Raw genomic sequence first — 18,773 nt, forward strand, 5'->3', positions numbered from 1 at the left:
TATGGCAATTCAAATGTAACAGAAATAACAGTTATGTTCTACATACACCTAAAAACTGTGTATCCTTGTAACCTGGGTCGGATCCCTTTTCCCAAATTCAGAGCAGGATTTTCAATCAAAGGTTCAAATAAGAAAGTTCCTTGTTGTAGCCAAGTTCTGATCATAAAGTTCTTCTTGCTCCAAAGGTCTTTTACTTGGACTTTAACCAACAGTCCAACCAGTCGACAAATCTTTATCTCTCTCGACGAAAAGAGTTCAGCACAACTTCTTCTTAACAAGCAAAAAACGTTCACAATCCTTCTCTATCAACAACAATGTTTTATCAGGATTATTCCACAACCATTCATGAAACACTATAGTGGTCTTGCCACTTTTTATTCTCCACAACCTTCAACCACAATGCAGTACTTCAATGATTTCTTCCTGGTTCACTTACCTGCCAGGACTACCTCTAAAAGGTCACTATCCTGGTATACCGCCTGCCAGGACAAAAGCTCCTAACACTACCACAAGTACTCCGTGATGAGGTTTGCTTCAAACCTTTTGGAAAAGTCTTTTGGCATCATCACGAGTTGGGCAGTAGCCCTTAAATGTGGCGGTACCGCTATTACCGCCACATTTAAGGGTTGGCCCAATGGTGATTTGGGTGGAAAGTAGTAGTTTTACCTCCAGCTTTTTTCTGGAGGTGAACATCTCAACTTTCTACCCGTTTTCGGCACTATTAGTGCAGTGCTAATTGCGCAACACTAATTGCGCCGGCGCTAATAGTGCCAAAAAACAATATTGGGTCAATGGGGATTTACTGCCATACCGCTAATTGTGATCCGGTGCTAATAGCGCCGGACTGAGTAGCAGTTACGTTATTTGTGTTGGTGGCTTCCCGGTAGTATTACCGCTGGGATACCTCCATGCCCCTGATGAGGCCCTTTGACTTTCAATTAAAAAAAAAATTCACAACTCCTTCTAGGAAAACATGATACACTTTGGTGATGTTTGTTCCACTGTTGTATTTGCCACTTGCAATGCAGGTTATGCACCTCTCCTCCTTGATACTTTCTACCAGGAGGGCTTCTCTCTTGCCACTTCTGTTTTCCCACTTTCACATCAGATAACTGCTGACCATACTTCATTATTACACTTGCCCCTCTTTGACTTAGGCAATGCTTGTTGATGTCTTACTTAAATATTGCCTCTTCCTTCCTCTGGCAAAAATGGTTACAATCATTCTGCAATAATGTTCTCTTGTTATTTTGTCACTGAGAATTAAATGCTTTGCAAGGTATTGCCCCCTCTTTACTTTGGCAATGGTGGTTATAGTTAGCTTGCTTTAGTATTCTTCAATGGTGTTGGCTTTGGTAGCAATGATTGTAACCTTCCTCTTCTGGTTTTAGTACAAAGTTCTTATTACGCCAATTTGACTTTCGTATTGTAGTTTGGTACTCAAAATTTCTATCCGTAGACAGCGGTCGATTACGGAGTGTACCGGGATTACACGACAATGGTAAATTCACCGGTTTTTGCACATGCATCCGCTCAATCCACTGCCACTGCTTGTTCTGCTTCCTCTGCCACCTCCTGCACTGCAGACTGCTTTGGGTTTCCCGCGGCCTGTGCTGATCGGTTAAGGAGTGTTTCTCGCTCATAGTGTGCACCGCTGCTCGCTAGCCACCGGGACACAGCACACAATCAGGAGAGCCTTTCTCTCCAGGGGGAAAGCCTACTACAACAATGCTTCCTGCTATTCAACCTCTCCAGTTAAGGTAATCAATCTTGGACACCCTCTCAGGACCGACATCCGCTTCAAAGTTAGCAGCGCTCCATTTCCATCTTTCTTCTGCTGCAACTGCGACAAATGTTCTCTGCAACTCCACCTTCTAGTTCTAATGGCCTGCACCTGAGGGGGCCTTTTGTATTCAAAAGTCCCACTCATGTGAAGGTCATTAGAACCACTAGACTGGATGCTGCAGTTTAGTGCCTCTAAGTACCTCTTCCTCGTCCCAGTGCTCACGGCATTGTGGGACTTGAAGTCCCCAATGTTCTAACTAGATTTTTCTTCAGAGCTTTTCATTCTATAATAGGCCATTACGATTTGAGGGTCTCTAGGGACTTTAGTAAATGGGTTATCCCAGTTTTCCATACCTGATTCCCTTCTCGTGTGATTCTCCCACAGAACACCACCTCCAGGGTCCGGATCAGGAAGCATCTGCCATTCCCTGGCCACGTTAGAAGGGTCCCAGGCCAAGGTTTCTGGGATAATCACATCTGATTCATCACACCGCCAACATCTCCGAACCCATCACCATGGCCATTCTTGACTCACTGGATCAATGCAGCCCTTCCATGTTACCCCCCCCCCCCCCCTTTGACATTGGATTGGCTTGAAGGCCAAGAAAAATCACCAGCAAGCCCTAGCAGTCAAGCGACGTCGGCCCACCCGGGAGGCACACACATAAGGTATTTGCCTGTCCGTGCATGCTCATCGACCTCCTCATCTGCAACGGAAGACGCTCTGCTCATCGAATCGAAGGTGAGGCCCCCTGGGTTCCCCTTAGCGATCCAGGAAGAAGCGCACTACCTTACGACAGACGCTGACATCCCTGACCTCATCCCTATGGCCACGCATGACTAGTCGGGCCAATGCAGCCCTCCCTTCCATGGTGCCTCACCCCCTCTGGCATCTGATTGACTAGAAGGCCAAGAAAAATCACTAGCAATCCCTAGCTGGCAGGCGACACTGGTCCATCTGCAAGGCACACATATAAGGCACTTACCTGGCCGTGCCTGTGTGGGCATGGAGGACATACATCCTATCCTGCCCTCATGCGCCACCGTCCATCCATCTATGCGGCACACCTGCACCAGTGCACTTTCCCAGCTTGTAAACACAGGTAAGCATGCCATTGCCGCATTGGATTGCAGTATACATTGTGTGCTCAGCCTCATTTGTGCTTCCTTCATAACCATGCTGCCACCCACTTACGTCCTCCCCCTTCCTCCATCCCACAACCCCTCACGCAGCTCCATGAAATCCCATAGAACTCCACCACCGATTCAGCCACTGAGACAAATAGTCACTACTTGCATCCACTGTTGACCCCACCTCACCAATAGAACACTACACTCAACTTCCCGATAGCTCCACCTCTCTCTGATCCTCAGCTGAAGGACTCCATCCTTTTCACACTGAAACCCTCTCCCTACGTCAGCTTCATTTATAACACTCTATCCACCACCAGAATACAGCCTACCTTGCCACATCCGCCATACCTCACCTCATGACCCCACCACGACATATACTGACGCTCTTAGTCTCAATCACCTACGCACCCACGCGTGTGTCACTTTCAGTAAATTTGTACTGCCTCGCTGCACCATTCTTCTACCCTCTCCAGTACCCTCACAACACCCTCCCCACCACACACCCACACCTCCCCTCCACCTCAAATACACTCCTCAAGCAAATACTCAATCTACCCTACACCACTAGGCCACGCCAAAGCGCTCCTAGATTCAGTGGCTTAGGCTCCTGCACCTCTCTTACCTCAACTACATTACCTTGTTCCTAACAACCCACACAACCCTTCCCCAGACACCCCTTCACCCCAAGTATCATTACATACCCTGCCCTCCTCTGACATTCATCCTCCCACCACCTAACCTGCCAAACACAGCACAAATCTTTGCTGTGCCCTTATCAATGCAAGCTCACTCTGCGCCTACACCATTGATATACATAACCTCATCCTAGAACAAAACCTTGACCTCCTTGCCATCACAGAAACTTGGATACACAATACTGCAGGCCTTGCCCTCTCCTTAGCCACCCTGAAAAGCTACACTATTTTTAGGACTGATCACACCTCCAAACCAGGTGGTGGAGTCGCTCTTATTGTCAACCCCACCTACCCTACCAATCAGACTCACACCTTCTCCCACACTATTAGGTTATGAACTTCTATTCTTCAAACTACAGCTAGGTCCACAAACCACGCTGTACCTCATCATTGTTTATAACCACCCCAACAACACAAACTCCCCCGAATCAGATATCCCCTGCTTCCTGACTCCTCATCAACCCTAACACTAAACTCATATTGCTTTGGGACTTCAATCTGGGCTTTAATGACCCTATCAATAGAAATTCCACCACCCTCACCACCACACTATCAGAAAAGAACCTCCACCAAATCTTCAAAACACCCACCCACACTAAAGGTCGCATTCTTGACTGCATTGCGATATTAAAGACCAACATCTCTATCTCAGCCATTGACCCCCTTCCATGAACAGACCACTACCTCATTGAATATAACATCTGCTTGGACCTTTGCTCCACGAGTCATTCTGCATCCTCTGCCCTTATTACATCCCGACAAACTTGCAAACTCACCAAGGAAATGCTTGAACCCTCCATCCTGTCCTTTTTCACTCCTCCTATGGATTGCAGCGACCCACAGTAACTTGTCACCTCCTATAACTTCACCTTCCAAAAAACTCCAGATCTCAACGCTCCTTTGAAAACCACCTTCCCCAAAAAAGGTTTGAAATACAATAACTGCTTCTCGGATTAATTATGCACCCTCCGCAGACACAAACGTGCCCATGAGCCCCTCTGGAGGAAACACCCCTCACCAGAAAACAAAGCCACCTACTCAGCTAAAATCTACAAAGTTTAAAAGTTTAGGGCGATTGCTGAGACTTTGCCCCGGCCAGCCCTGCCCCATGTAAAGCAGTGGTTTCAACTGTGCCCGATCCTCGGTGTCGTATTGTTGTGAAAATCAAAAACAATCGCTAAATGGAGATGCCTTGCAATTATGCCATATACCCATGCGATGGCAGTGTTTCTCAAGTAATGGAAATGGAAATCGTTCATGTTAACATTCGAACCAGTGCAGGGCCAAGGACAGCAGCAATTCAAAGATATGTATATGTAAAGTGCAGTTGATGAATGACTCTTTTGCCGATGCCACAGGGCCTTATTCCGAGGCTGGCAGTAAGGGGTTAACGGCGCCGGTTAGGATGCCGGTGCCGTTAACCCCTTACCGCTGCATTACGAGGTCCTTTAGCGTGTCCCGCTAAGGGTGGCTGGTTTTACCAGGCGCCCTTAGTGGGAGCCACTAAAGGACCAGGGAGCTAACAACGGGCCCGTTATTAACGGGCCCGTTGTTAGCTCCCTCCCCAATCCAATTGAGCCCTACGGAGGCTCGAATGGGAATGGGGATGGGTTCCCTGAATGGGGAAATACCAGGTCCTCCAAGGTTGGAATGGCCCGGTATTTCCCCATTCAGGGAACCTGGACCCGGTATGCGGTATGGGGTCAGCCATGGCGCTAATAGCAGCGTGGCTACCTCCATACTCTTAATGACCCCCACCGTGTATTAACTTCTATAACAACCAATCGATTCCCAATGCATTTTACTGTGATGCCTTATTTCCCATTTACACTTTCCCATAAAAACTCAGCTCTGGTTGAAAGGAAGTGTGACAAGTCTCTAAACTGTCCTAAAATGACGGGAGTGAGTAGAATGAACAGGTTTAACTTTAGGAGCTTTAAGATTCCTGGTGCAACAAGCGGAACTCCTTGAACACAAGAGTACTCAGTACTTTAATGAGCATCGAGAATCATTCTTTTCTACTTATCTACATTTTACTCCCAGACTGCATCTACATGGAATGGACGTTCTCTAATTTGCGGTCTCAATGTTCCATTATAAATGACACTTTATGAACAGCAGACACAAATGATCCACAATGCTTGTTATAAACAGTTGTACTATTTGCCGACCTTCAATGTACCTTTTGCAGTGGTATACAAGCCTTTGTCTCTGCAAGCATTTGTTTTCTTGCCCCCAAACAGTAAAGAAATCATAGATAGACAATATGGGACCAAACTTCTGTACGCTTGGAGCAGCAATTGGCTTTATGTATTGGTAGCTCCTGCTTCCTCTCACACCACCTGGGGCCCTTTGGAGCACCCGACGCATAGCTGACCTGCAGGTGTGTCATCCCACTACTGCAGGGACCGCACGATCTAGTGCGCAACTTGTGTCAACAATTGGGCTGTATGTGCTCTGGGTCCCGCGGCACCTTTCCTTTGCCTTTTTGTGTTGAGTGGAGCCTGTGAACTGTGATCCTTTGGGTCTTTCTTTGTTGAACTACACTTTAATACCAGTGCTCCGCCATTCCAAGAGGGCCGCACTTGGTGTTGGCACTGGAGTGCTTTGTGTGGTCCTTAGACGGCCTGTGATTGGCTCTGGCCCTCTTCATCTGGGCCTATCAGGAGGCCGGCAGACTTGGCTGGCCCTCCTTACAAAGCCCACTCCTAAGGCCCCTGTCTGCTCCCTGTCCGCTTCAGGTACGCTTCCCCCTATGGCCCCCTGTGATGTTACTATGTGCCCCCAGCCCCCTCTGCCCCTCTGTGATGTACGCTGTGTGCCCCACCTTACTCTGGCCACTGTGATGTTACTGTGTGCCCCCACCCCCTTCTGGCCCCCCGTGATGTTTGCTGTGTGCCCCACCCCCCTCTGGCCCCCCTGTGATGTTACTGTATGCCCCCTCTGGCCCCCCGTGATGTTTGCTTTGTGCCCCCTCTGACTCCCTGTGATGTTCGCTGTGTGACCCCACCCCCTCTAGCCTCCCGTGATGTTACTGTGTGCCCCCATCCCCTTCTGCCCCCCCATGATGTTCGCTGTGTGCCCCCACCCCCTCTGGCCTCCGTGATGTTACTGTGTGCCTCCTCTGCCCTCTGGCCCCCCGTGATGTTTGCTGTGTGCCCCAACCTCCCTCTGGCCCCCCGTGATGTTACTGTGTGCCCCTTCTGGCCCCCCGTGATGTTCGCTGTGTGACCCCACCACCCTCTGGCCTCCCGTTATGTTACTGTGTGCTCCCACCCCCTCCTGGCCTCCCGTGATGTTTGCTGTGTGCCCCCACCCCCCTCTGGCCCCTGTGATGTTACTGTGTGCCCCCTCTGCCCCCGTGATTTTCGATGTGTGCCCACACCCTGCTCTAGCCCCCGTGATGTTACTGTGTGCCCCCACCCCCTTCTCGCCACCTGTGATGTTCACTGTGTGCCCCCACCCCTCTCTGGCCCCCATGATGTTACTGCGTGCCCCCTCCCCTCTCTGGCCCTCTGTGATGTTCGCTTTGTGCCCCCCCAACCCCCTGTTGCCCTCTGTGATGTTACTGTGTGCCCCCTTCCTGCTCTGGTCCCCGGTGATGTTCACTGTGTGCCCCTACCACCCTCTGGCTCCCCGAGATGTTACTGTGTGCCCCCACCACCCTCTGACCCCCTGTGGTATTTGCTGTGTGTCCCCACCCCCCTTATTTCCCCCCGTGATGTCCACTGTGTGCCCCCTCCCATCTTTGGCCCCCCAGTGATGTTCCCTTTGTGCCCCCACCACCCTCACCCCCCTGCTGTGTGCCCCCACCCCCCTCTGGCCCCCCTGTGATGTTACTGTGTGCCCCCTCCCCCCTATGGCCCCCTGTGATGTTCGCTGTGTGCACCCCACCCCCCTCTGGCCCCCTGTGATGTTACTGTGTGCCCCCTCCCCGCCCTGGCCCCCCTAGTTGTTCACTGTGGGCCCCCACCCCCCGTTGGCCCCCGTGATGTTACTGTGTGCCCCCACCCCACTCTGGCCCTGTGATGTTACTTTGTGCCCCCACCACCCTCTGGCCCCTGTGATGTTACTGTGTGCCCCCACCCCCTTCTGGCCCCTGTGATGTTACAGTGTGCCCCACCCCCCTCTGGCCCCCTGTGATGTTCGCTGTATGCACCCACACCTTCTGGCCCCGTGATGTTACTGTGTACCCCTCTCCCCCTGTGTCCCCCCGTGATGTTCACTGTGTTCCCCCACCTTCGTGGCACCCTTGTGATTTACTGTGTGCCACCACCCCCCTCTGGCCCCCTCCGACCCCCTGTGATGTTTGCTGTGTCCCCCACCCACCTCTGGCCCTCGGTGATGTTACTGTGTGCCCCCACACCCCACCTCTGGCCCCCGTGGTGTTCGCTGTGCCCCCTCTGCCCACCGGTGATGTCACTGTGTGCCCCCCAGCCCCTGCTGGCCCACCATGATGTTCGCTGTGTGCCCCCTGCCACCCTCTGGCCCCTTGTGATGTTACAGTGTGCCCCCACCCCCTTCTGGCCCCCGTGATGCTACTGTGTGCCCCACCCCCCCTGTGATGTTTGCTGTGCACCCCCACCTCCCTCTGGCCCCCGGTGATGTTACTGTGTGCCCCCAACCCCCTCTGGCCCCCGTGGTGTTCGTTGTGTGCCCCCTCTGCCCACCGGTGATGTCACTATGTGCCCCCACCCCCTGCTGGCCCACCGTGGTGATCGCTGTGTTCCCCCTGCCACCTTATGGCCCCTTGTGATGTTACTGTGTGCCCCCACCCCCATCTCGCCTCCTGTGATGTTCACTGTGTGCCCCCAAACCCCCTCTGGCCCCCTGTGATGTTCGCTGTGTGCCCCCACCCCCTCTGGCCCCCCCGTGATGTTACTGTGTACCCCTCTCACCCTCTGGCCCCCTGTGATGTTCGCTGTGTGCCCCCACCCCTCTGGCACCCTTGTGATGTACTGTGTGCCACCACCCTCCTCTGACCCCCTGTGATGTTTGCTGTGTCCCCCCACCCCCCTTTGGCCCCCAGTGATGTTACTGTGTGCCCCCACGTCCCCTCTGGCCCCTTGGTGTTCGCTGTGTGCCCCCTCTTCCCACCGGTGATGTCACTGTGTGCCCCCACGCCCTGCTGGCCCACCGTGATGTTCGCTGCGTGTCCCCACCCCCTGCTGGCCCACCGTGATGTTCACTGTGTGCCCCTCACACCCTCTCACCCCCGTGATGTTACTGTGTGCCCCCAAGCCCCCTCTGGCCCCCATGAGGTTACTGTGTGCCCTCTGACCACCCGTGATGTTTTCTGTGTGCCCCCCCTCTGGCCCTCCGTGATGTTCGCTTTGTGCCCTCTCCCCCCTCTGGATCCCATGATGTTACTGTGTGCCCCCACCCCCCTCTAGCCCCCTGTGTTGTTAGCTGTGTGCCCCCAACCCCCTCTGCCCCGTGATGTTCGCTGTGTGCCCCACCCCCTCTGTCCACACCTTCTTGCCCCCCTTTTCCACCTCCCCTCGCTTTGCATGAGTTGTCTTGATTCACAAAGGGTTCACCATCAATGACTATTGCCAACGCTTGGATTTTGACTATTGAACACTGACTCTTGGTGCTTCACCCCTTCAACTCTCTTGCTGGACCTCCACTGAATCTCGCACTTGGGTTGGCCCTGAATCATGCTGTGCACATCGTCATTGTGAATCCTTGCCTTCATTGTATTTCTGTTCCCTTGCAACATAATGTGTTTTACTGACCTCTACAACTGTTTTTGCTCTCCCCCTTCTTCTCTGCTCTTTTCACTGCTTTCATTCTCTGTTCTCCTCTCCCTTCCCCCTTCTCTCTCTCTCTCTCCTCCCCCTCCCTACTTTTTTCAATGCACTTACTCTATCAGAATTGTCCTGGACCTAGTATGATAGTAACAAATGTTTGTTCCCCCCCCCTTACTTGTTATCCCTCCCCTGCCCCTCCAGCACTATCTTAAATATCATCAGGCCGAGTACGATAGTTGCTTGTTTTGTTCCTCTCCTCCTTCTCTTCCCCCTCCCTCACCTCATTCTCCGGCTCTACCAGAAATGTCGCCAGGCCTAGTACGATAGTCGCCTGTCTGTTCCCATTTCCCTCCTATCTGTGTCTTAGCACTTGCACTATCTGAAAGGTCGCTAGGCCGAGTATGATAGTTAATTTCACATTCTTGTTGCTCATGGCCTGTAAGAATGTTTTGTATTTTCCCTTGTTCCCTCCCTTGTCGTCAAGCGCTTTGAAACACATTGTGTATAGGCGCTATATAAATAAACTATCATCTCATATTGTATCATAAAGCCACCATAATCGCAACAAAACACCATAATCACTGAGGCCAGTTCCAACACCAGGGAACCGTTCAAAATTCTGAAAGAACTTGAATCCCCTGCTAAGCCCTACTACTAACTTCTCTAAAGACAAAACCTGGTGCACCATTGTGCAGTCAGCACTCTGACAAAACCTGCAGGTTGCGTGATAAAACTATTCACAAGAATACACTGCTTGCCACTAAGGACACACCCACCCACCATTCCTTCCTCCCTTCTAGCCCCAACTCTCCCAATGCTAATTTCTTTGATGTCCCGCCAGTTAACCCCCTCAGACATATCAAAGACCATCCGACTCCTCAAACCATTCATCCGCAAAGTCGACATCTACCCAGCACACATTATTAAACTCTGTGCAGACTTGTTCTAACCCACCCATCATCTCCAACTTTTGTAATGCCTCATTCACATCTGGACCAACCCTCCATACCCACACCCATCAAAACGGCATGGGTCACTCTGTTACTTCAAAAAACCCTCTCTTGACCCCACCCTCCCCACCAACTATCGCCCCATCACCACAGTCCCCTTGCTGCTCAAAATTCTTGACCCCACAGCTTACACACAGATCCAGACCCACCTAGAGCATTTCCACTTGATTGGCTCACGGCAATCTGGCTTCAGACCTAAACATAGTAAGCAAGCTGCCCTCCTAGACCTTAAAATACAACTCGACACTATCGGGACTCTGGTGACCTTGCCCTCTTACTCTCCTCAATCTCTCGGCCGCCTTTGATCTCGCCGACCATGACATCTTATGCAACCATCTCTCCATACAATAACATTTTTCTCCTGATGCTACGAGCAGGGTAAAATCCTTCCTCAGTGATTGTTCTTCCAAAGTTTTCATTGTAGATGTAGCTGTAGACCCAATCACATGTCCTTACGGTGTCACTCAGGGTCCCCACCCTTTTCAACATGTACACTAAACCCCTTTTTGACCATCTTTACAATTTTGATATCCCATAAGCCAAATTTGCTGATGACACACAAGTACTATTGAAACTCACCAGAAACTATACCCAAGACTCCCTCAACGTCAATTGTGTCTACTGCATCATCCATAATTGGATGGCCAATCATCATTTATGCCTTAATGACAAAACGGAACTCCTCATTGTAGGCTCGCCCCACCGGCTCAAGACCCTCAACCCAGCATTTTCTTCTGGGGCATGAAACGCACTAATCATATTTCACAGGCCAGGCGTGACACCAACTGGCTTCCCATAAAGGCGCCCAGATTGAATTTAAAATCTTGACAAATACCCATCTCTGCATTTACAAGGTAGCTCCCACCTACTTGAACCACTGCATCTCCAGAAAGTTCAACCTACGCAGCCTACGCTCCTCCTCTACCCTGGCGCAGGTCACACCCAGATTCAACAAGACGCGTGCAGGAGGTTCCAGCTTCCTGGTTACTGCACCTACTTTATGGAACAAACTATCAGCCTGCCTCAAAGAAGACCCTTCCTACCTGACCCTCAGAAAACTCTTAAAAAACTGACTGTTTCGCAATCATGACTGGATCCTGGCTGAGGGCATCATCATGAGTTGGGCCATACCCCTTAAATACGACGGTAGTGCTTTTACTGCCGCATTTAAGGGTTGGCCCAATCATGAGAAGTGGATGTTTTACCTCCAGGGTTTAGCTGGAGATAAAAACATCCCTGTACCGCCTGTTTCTAGCCGTTTTTGGGGCTATTACTGCTGGCACAATTACCGCCGGAGGTAATAACGCCTCGCCAATACCATTGGGTCCACTGGACGCAATGGGGAATGGGGAATGGGAACCTACTGCTGCACTGCTACTGGTGATCCAGCGGTGATTGCGCGGCATTGCGTAGCAGTAACTGTATTTGCTCTGGTGGTATCGCAGTGGTATTACAGCCAGGATACCGCCAGACTCCTATTTAGGCCCTGAGTCTGTACTTTCCTTCTCGCTGCAATAGTCGTTGCGCTCTCTGACTATATGTTCACCTTGTTGTCTTTTACCTCACCATGTTCTTGTAATAGCGCTGTGATACCTACGGGTCTGGGCGCTGTTAACAAATGCAATATATAAAATAAATAAAATAAATAAATAAAATTGTTGCTGCAACACGTTTCTCAGTCAGGATTTCATGCTTGGGTCACTGCCAAACCTATCTCTCTTTCTCATGTCATCCTGTATAAATTCATTGGAAAAAGAGGCCTTTGAGATTTTAAAGAGAATTTGCCACAAAGAAGACAGACAATGACAAAGACTTTCTGATCTCCTCTGTCATTTGTAGGTTTAGTAGTTTGACTTGCCAACACTTGATGAACTTTCTTTTCTCATGTTGTAATGTCTTGCATGGTTGTTTCTTTATTCTCTCTCTCTGGTTGTCCAAATTGCCTGGATAGAGCTTGTAGTTGGCCTAAAACCTTGCAATATTTTAGTTGAGAATATTGACCACTTCTTCAATACAAAAATTCACAATTTTAGGACATAAACATCCCATTATGTGGATGTGATAATTGTTGCCTTTCTCACATCAATCTTCTTTTATCCATAGGGTGGACATATCTACAGCCTGCCCAATTCTGTTGCAGAGGAAACATTTTTGGAAGGATGGTAAGCAGAGTGCTATTTCTTAAGTTAATATGGAGTACGAAAATGTTTGTTTCTTACAAATACCATTCTTGAAGGAGATATGCGTGATGAAGGGCGTGGGTGTGGCGAAGGGCATACGACTTGTATGAACTGTTAGAATATATTTTGTGAATGTTATAAACGCCATATAAATAATTCCAAGTGTTAGGAAAGATTTCTCTTTTAGGCAACTTTCCCTCCATAGTCTATGAATCGCCACACTTTTTGCTTTTGTTTTACTCCTTTTCCTGACTTTTACAGAGAATTGAAGCCTTGATCTTCACTTCACTGGCTGTGAGGCAAGATTGTATGCAGTACCCTGTGGGAGACTGCACAAGCCTTGTCCTCATGGCAATAGTTAACCCAAACTTTGGTATAAGCATTTACTACACAAGTTGTTAGAGTGACTGAGCAGCCAGGCTTATCTCGAGAGGGGTCAATGTGAGCTGTAGGGTTATAACATAGAGATTCACAGTGACAGTTTATTCAAATAAACACTTACATTCAAGTTTTCTTGATTAAACAATTATTTATTAATTTAACAGTCAACTGATTAAGCCTTCTTTAGAAGGGAGGAAATACATGTAACATTGAAAATACACTTCAAAATACACACTCTCAATTCACTAAATCAGTAGATACCCTTTTGGGATGGCACACACACTTCCTACACCATCAGGTGACTTTAGTAACTAGGACACTGTGGACATTAATGGACCACTGGTACATTTAGAGCAATACTGAGTTTGGTGTCAAAAGGAAAAGGTTATAGGGAGAAAACAATGGTAAACAAGTTTCTCAAATTGGTAAGAACTTTGAACCCCCTTTCCCAGGTATGCAAGTAACGAATGTAAGACTTTTGGAGGGACAGATCAAAACCCAAAGTCAGAGGTTAGAAGAGACTATCAGCGAGCCAGGACAGCCAATGTCACTTGGGCAAAGTCTTGGGGAGCTGAAGCACTTCTTGAAGGTGAGTAAAACGTCTTGCTCAATGTTATAAAGAGTTTTTGTCGTCAAATAAATCACTGTTGGGCCACAAGCTGGGAGGCTTGTGGGATGCAGAGCTGCAAGCAACTCTAGAAAATGCAGTAAGGCAGGTCTCAGCTGAGAGCAAGCAAACTACACAGCAAGAGGTAAGTACCCCTTAGTTCACAGTACCTGTTATGCTTGAGCTAAAACATGGCGCTGATGCGCAATGCATTCTGGGGGCACTCAGAACTATAATGGATATTTATTCCATGCCTCAGTGAAAACTGCACTTGCTTTGCTAAAAGACCTGCTTTCAATGTTATCCGTTGCTGAGCCTGGTATGCAGACTTTAGTCAAGGACATTGTGCTGGGAAACCTGGTTTTGTTATGTCTTGCTATGAGTTATGGAATTGTTTTTCCGTGGTGTTTAGAAGATGGAAGCTTTGCTCCTTGGGGGTTACCGTCGGTTGATCTGGCCGGCAACCAGCAGTCACTCAACAATGCGCAAGTGCTAATGCCAGAAGGTTCGTAAATTGCCACCCCTTTTGAGGAGGGCATATATTGGGAGGCTCTGGAGAGGTCAGGTGGAAAAGGAAAAAACACAAAGACCTGAGTCGGAGGGGGGACGCGTTGTTCCGACCTTCCTGTGGGCTGTTGTGCTCTCTGCCTGGCTGTTACGGGGGTCTTCCAGCCGCTTCTGGCGAGATGAGGGATTCAGTTACGCCCACTGTGATGTATCTTCTTTTGAATCCTCTATCTTCTCTGTGATTTATTTCTGTTTCATCACTTGTTGCTTCTTAGCTATGAATAAATAGCCATATAAGTGCTCATTATTTCTAACTGCGTATCTGGTTGTGAGTTATTGCTCCGTCCGTCTACCTGCGTTCAAAATATTTTCTTTGCTCTGCAAATGTACTTGTGATAAATAATTGTCTGTGCACTCTTTGCAAGCCATACAGTACCTTAGGTCTGAAATATTGGTTACAGCTGCCTTCTGTTCCTGTCGTAAATCTCCCCTTCTCACCTGTGATCGGGATCTCCCTTGTTCGGCCGCAGGACTCTTCCTGTGGATGGTTCGGGTCTTGAATAGGCTCGCCCGAGCCTCGTCAGGTTGCAGGACGCGTTCAGAGTTCTGGGAAGTTCGTGGTTCCAGGGTATCCAGGATTAGCGTAGAACAAGTGAGTAGGGGGGGGAAATCCGGGAACAGGATAAAGGCAAGGAAGGAAGCAAGAGGATCAAGGAAATCAATGTAGAGAGTAAGCACCCGTCGAGTCACTACCGAAGATAGTGTTGAGACGCGCGAACCCGCAGGGGCGTGACCAATTTACAGTACGTGCCACGACGTGAAAGCTAGTGCGTAGCATGGAGCTTGGTACGGCCATGTTGGGAGGAAGAAGGAGTACAAGCCCTTCGTGACATTGACCATGAGGTCCAGAAGGGTCAATTTCGCCGGGTCATGACAGCATGCCCCCTCCGAAGACTGGTCCCTCCAGGCTTGCCTGGGTGAATAAGATGGAATCTTCTGAGCAAACGAGGGGTCTTTAAATTAGAAACTGGTTCCCATGTTCTCTCGCTAGGGGGGTAGCCTTTCCACTCGACCAGATATTGTAGTCGACCCCTCCTATACCTGGAATCACATATCCTGGACACCTCATATTCCAACTGGTCGTCCACAACCACAGGTGTGGGTTTGAAGGGTTTTCGAGTAGAACTAACGTAGGGTTTCAACAGGGAAGTATGGAAGACTGGATTTATCTTTTTCCAGGAATCCGGAAGCTTAAGTCGGAAGGAGACAGGATTGATGACCTCCTTTATAGAAAATGGACCATAATAGCGAGGAGCTAATTTGTTTGGTCGTAGATGTCGAGGTAACATTTTCGAGGCTAACCAGACTTGATCGCCAACTGAATAGGAAGGTGATGGTCTTCTCTTAGAGTCCACATATCTTTTGGTTCGAGTGTAGGCCTGTTCTAACTGATCCTTTGCCTCTCTTTGTAAGTCGATCAGCGTCTGAATCCAAGAGTCAAGGGTAGGTACCGGAGTAGATTCGGGAAGAACTGATGGTAAAACAGACGGGTGATAACCTTGACTGCAATAGAAAGGGCTGATCTTGAGAGCTGAATGATCTGAGTTATTGTAGGAGAATTCAGCTAAGGGTATAAGGAGAGACCAATCGTCTTGAACCTTGGTGGCAAAACAACGAAGATATTGTTCCAGGGTTTGATTTACTCATTCCGTTGCCCCATTGGTTTGTGGATGATAGCCTGAAGAAAGGGCACATTGGATTCCTAGAACACGACAGAGATGTTTCCAGAATTGTGAAATATACTGGGCTCCCCGATCCGAAATAATCTTGGAAGGAAGGCCATGAAGACGAAAAATACGTTCCAGGAAAATTCCAGCAAGTTCCGAGGAAGATGGTAGTTTATACAATGGTGTAAAATGAGCTAGATGAGTGAACAAGTCAATGGTTACCATAATGGTTGTATATCCTCGGGAAGGTGGTAATTCAACAATAAAGTCAGTGGCAATAACTTCCCAGGGTCGGGTTGGCAACGTAGGTTGTAGAAGCAGACCCGCCGGCCTCTGATTATCGTACTTGTTCTGACTACAAATAGCACATGTCTTGATGTATTGAACTACACTGGACTTCATCCCTGGCCACCAGAATTGTCTTTGTATAAGACGGAAGGTGTTGGTTACTCCTCGATGGCCGGAGTGAAGAGTATCATGGCATAGATTCATTAACTTCTGTTGAAGTTATTTTGTCGGAATGACCACTGAATTGTTCTTGAATAAATATCCTTCCTTGATTGTCAGACGCCAGGGATTTTTCTTCGATTTGTCTTCCAGAGTTCAGATAATTGAGTCTGTGCTCTGATTTCTTCCAGGAGATTGATCGCTTGAGCTACAAAGATTGTGGGTGGAAACATTTTTGGATAGATCTTATCCTCCAAGGGAACATAGTCGGGACGCCGAGAAAGGGCATTGGCAATCAAGTTTTGCGATCCATTAACGTGAAATTTGAAATTGATATTGAGCATTGAAGTAGGCCCATCGAGCTTGTCTACTATTCCTGCACTCCATGGATTGTAGGACCTGAAGATTTCGGTGATCAGTACGGACTTGAACTGGATATTTAGCACCCAGGAGTAAATGTCTCCATTCAGTAAAGGCATGACGAATAGCCAATAACTCCTTCTCCAGAACTGAGTAGTGAGTCTCGCTGGTGGTCAGGGTCCGTGAGAGATAAGCAATGGGATGTTCCAACTTATCATCGGATTCTTGTTTTAAAACTGCTCCTATGGCGTAATTGGAGGCATCAGTTTCCACTAGACAAGGACGATTTATGTCAGGTTGGGCCAGGATGGGGGCCTGAGTGAATTCTTCTTTCAAGCGTTGGAATGCCTTGTCTTGTGGTATAGACCAGTTAAATGGAACGTCTTTCTTCAGGAGATTAACAATGGATTGAACAATCTCGGAAAAGGTGGGAATACATTTCCGGTAGAAGTTGGCAAGCCCCAGGAAGGATTGTATTTGCTTAACAGATGTTGGGGCAGGCCAAGCCAGTATGGCCTTCACCTTTGAAGGGTCCATACTAATTCCTTCTGAACTGAGGACAAATCCCAGATAGTGAACTGATGTGACATGAAACAAACATTTTTCTGGTTTGGCTAAGAGTTGATTTTCATGGAGACGTTGAAGTACTGCTTTTACATGTTCTTCATGTTTCAAGGAGTCCTTGGAGAAGATCAATATGTCATCCAAGTAGACGATAACATTGAGAAATAACATGTCAGAGAACACCCTATCCATAAAACGCTGGAAGACTGCGGGAGCATTGGTCAAACCAAAGGGCATGACTAGGTATTCAAAATGACCAAAGGGTGTTCTAAAGGCTGTTTTTCCATTTGTCTCTTTCCCAGATATGGATCAAATGGTAAGCACCTCGGAGATCCAGTTTCGTGAATATCACTGCACCTCTCACAGCTCAAGGATATCCGAGATCAGGGGTAGAGGGTATCTGTCTTTCAGGGTGTATTGATTTAGGCCCCGATAGTCCGGGCAAGGTCTGAGCTCTTTAGTATCCTTTTTCGGAACAAAGAACAATGAAGCACCAGCTGGTGATTTTGAAGGTCTTATGGTGCCGTTCTCAAGATTAGTGTCTAGGTATTCCCGGAGGGCTCTCTTTTCGGGTTCTGAAAGGATAAACATCCTGCCAAAAGGAATCACTGCTGAGGGTTCAGTATCTATGGCACAGTCTTCGGGTCTATGTGGAGGTAAGGCTTGAACAATGGCAGTAGAGAATACATCAGCATACCCTTGATAGATCTCTGGAACTTGTACAATATTGGAAACCATGAGTGGTGTCTCTGGACACGTTGGTAGACTTATAGGAGCTGTGACTGAGGTATCAGGTTTAAACAATGGTTCATACAGCACTCCGAGCCCAGGAATAAGGATCCAGCCGTCCAGTTAATATATGGATTGCGCCTTTGTAACCAGGGCATGCCCAGAACCAAGGGTTAATGGGCTGATTTTATAATGTCAAACACAATCCTTTCTTGATGATGATTTATGGAAAGATGGATCTCCCTTGTTTGTAGACTTATGGGTCCTGAGGAAAGAGGTCTTCCGTCAATTGCTTCCACTGGCTGTGAAAAACTTCTTGCTTCATATGGAATGTTATGGCTTCTTACCCAATCTTGATCAATGAAGACTCCCCTTGCTCCGCAATCCACCAAGGCCAGTATGGGGTAGACCTTGTCCTTGGATGGCGATAAAAAGGCCTGTAATATCACCAATTTGTTTTGTCCAGGTGTCACGACTCGCTCCCTTCGCTCCCGTTCCCGCCACTTGGGGGCATGTTTTGGGGCTTATTCCTTGCTGGACATTTCCTCCGAACCTAATGCCACAGTGCTGTAATGAATTGGGAGCGCTAAATCCCTATTTTCCAAACTACTTCCCTTCCGGATCCATTCCAGGTTTTTGGCAGCCAGCATGCTTCTTTAACCAAATGACTGTGCTTCCCAGAATGCCTGGCCCACTGCTCCACCTCCACCCTTGCAGGACAAGGTTGGGTGGAGGATAGGCAACACCTGTGGCTGCAGGTGCAGCAGTCAGCACACCTGAGGCGTGTGCTCGTTAAACAGCTTTAAAAGCCTCAGTCTCACTTCAGTCCAGCGCTGGTCATCGTTTGCAGTGTTCCTGTTTTTGACTAGTCCCTGGTTCCTGGTTCTTTGCCTT

The sequence above is a fragment of the Ambystoma mexicanum genome, chromosome 2p (genome assembly GCF_040938575.1).
Source record: "Ambystoma mexicanum isolate Mex_15411 chromosome 2p, UKY_AmexF1_1, whole genome shotgun sequence".
NCBI classification, from domain to species: domain Eukaryota; kingdom Metazoa; phylum Chordata; class Amphibia; order Caudata; family Ambystomatidae; genus Ambystoma; species Ambystoma mexicanum.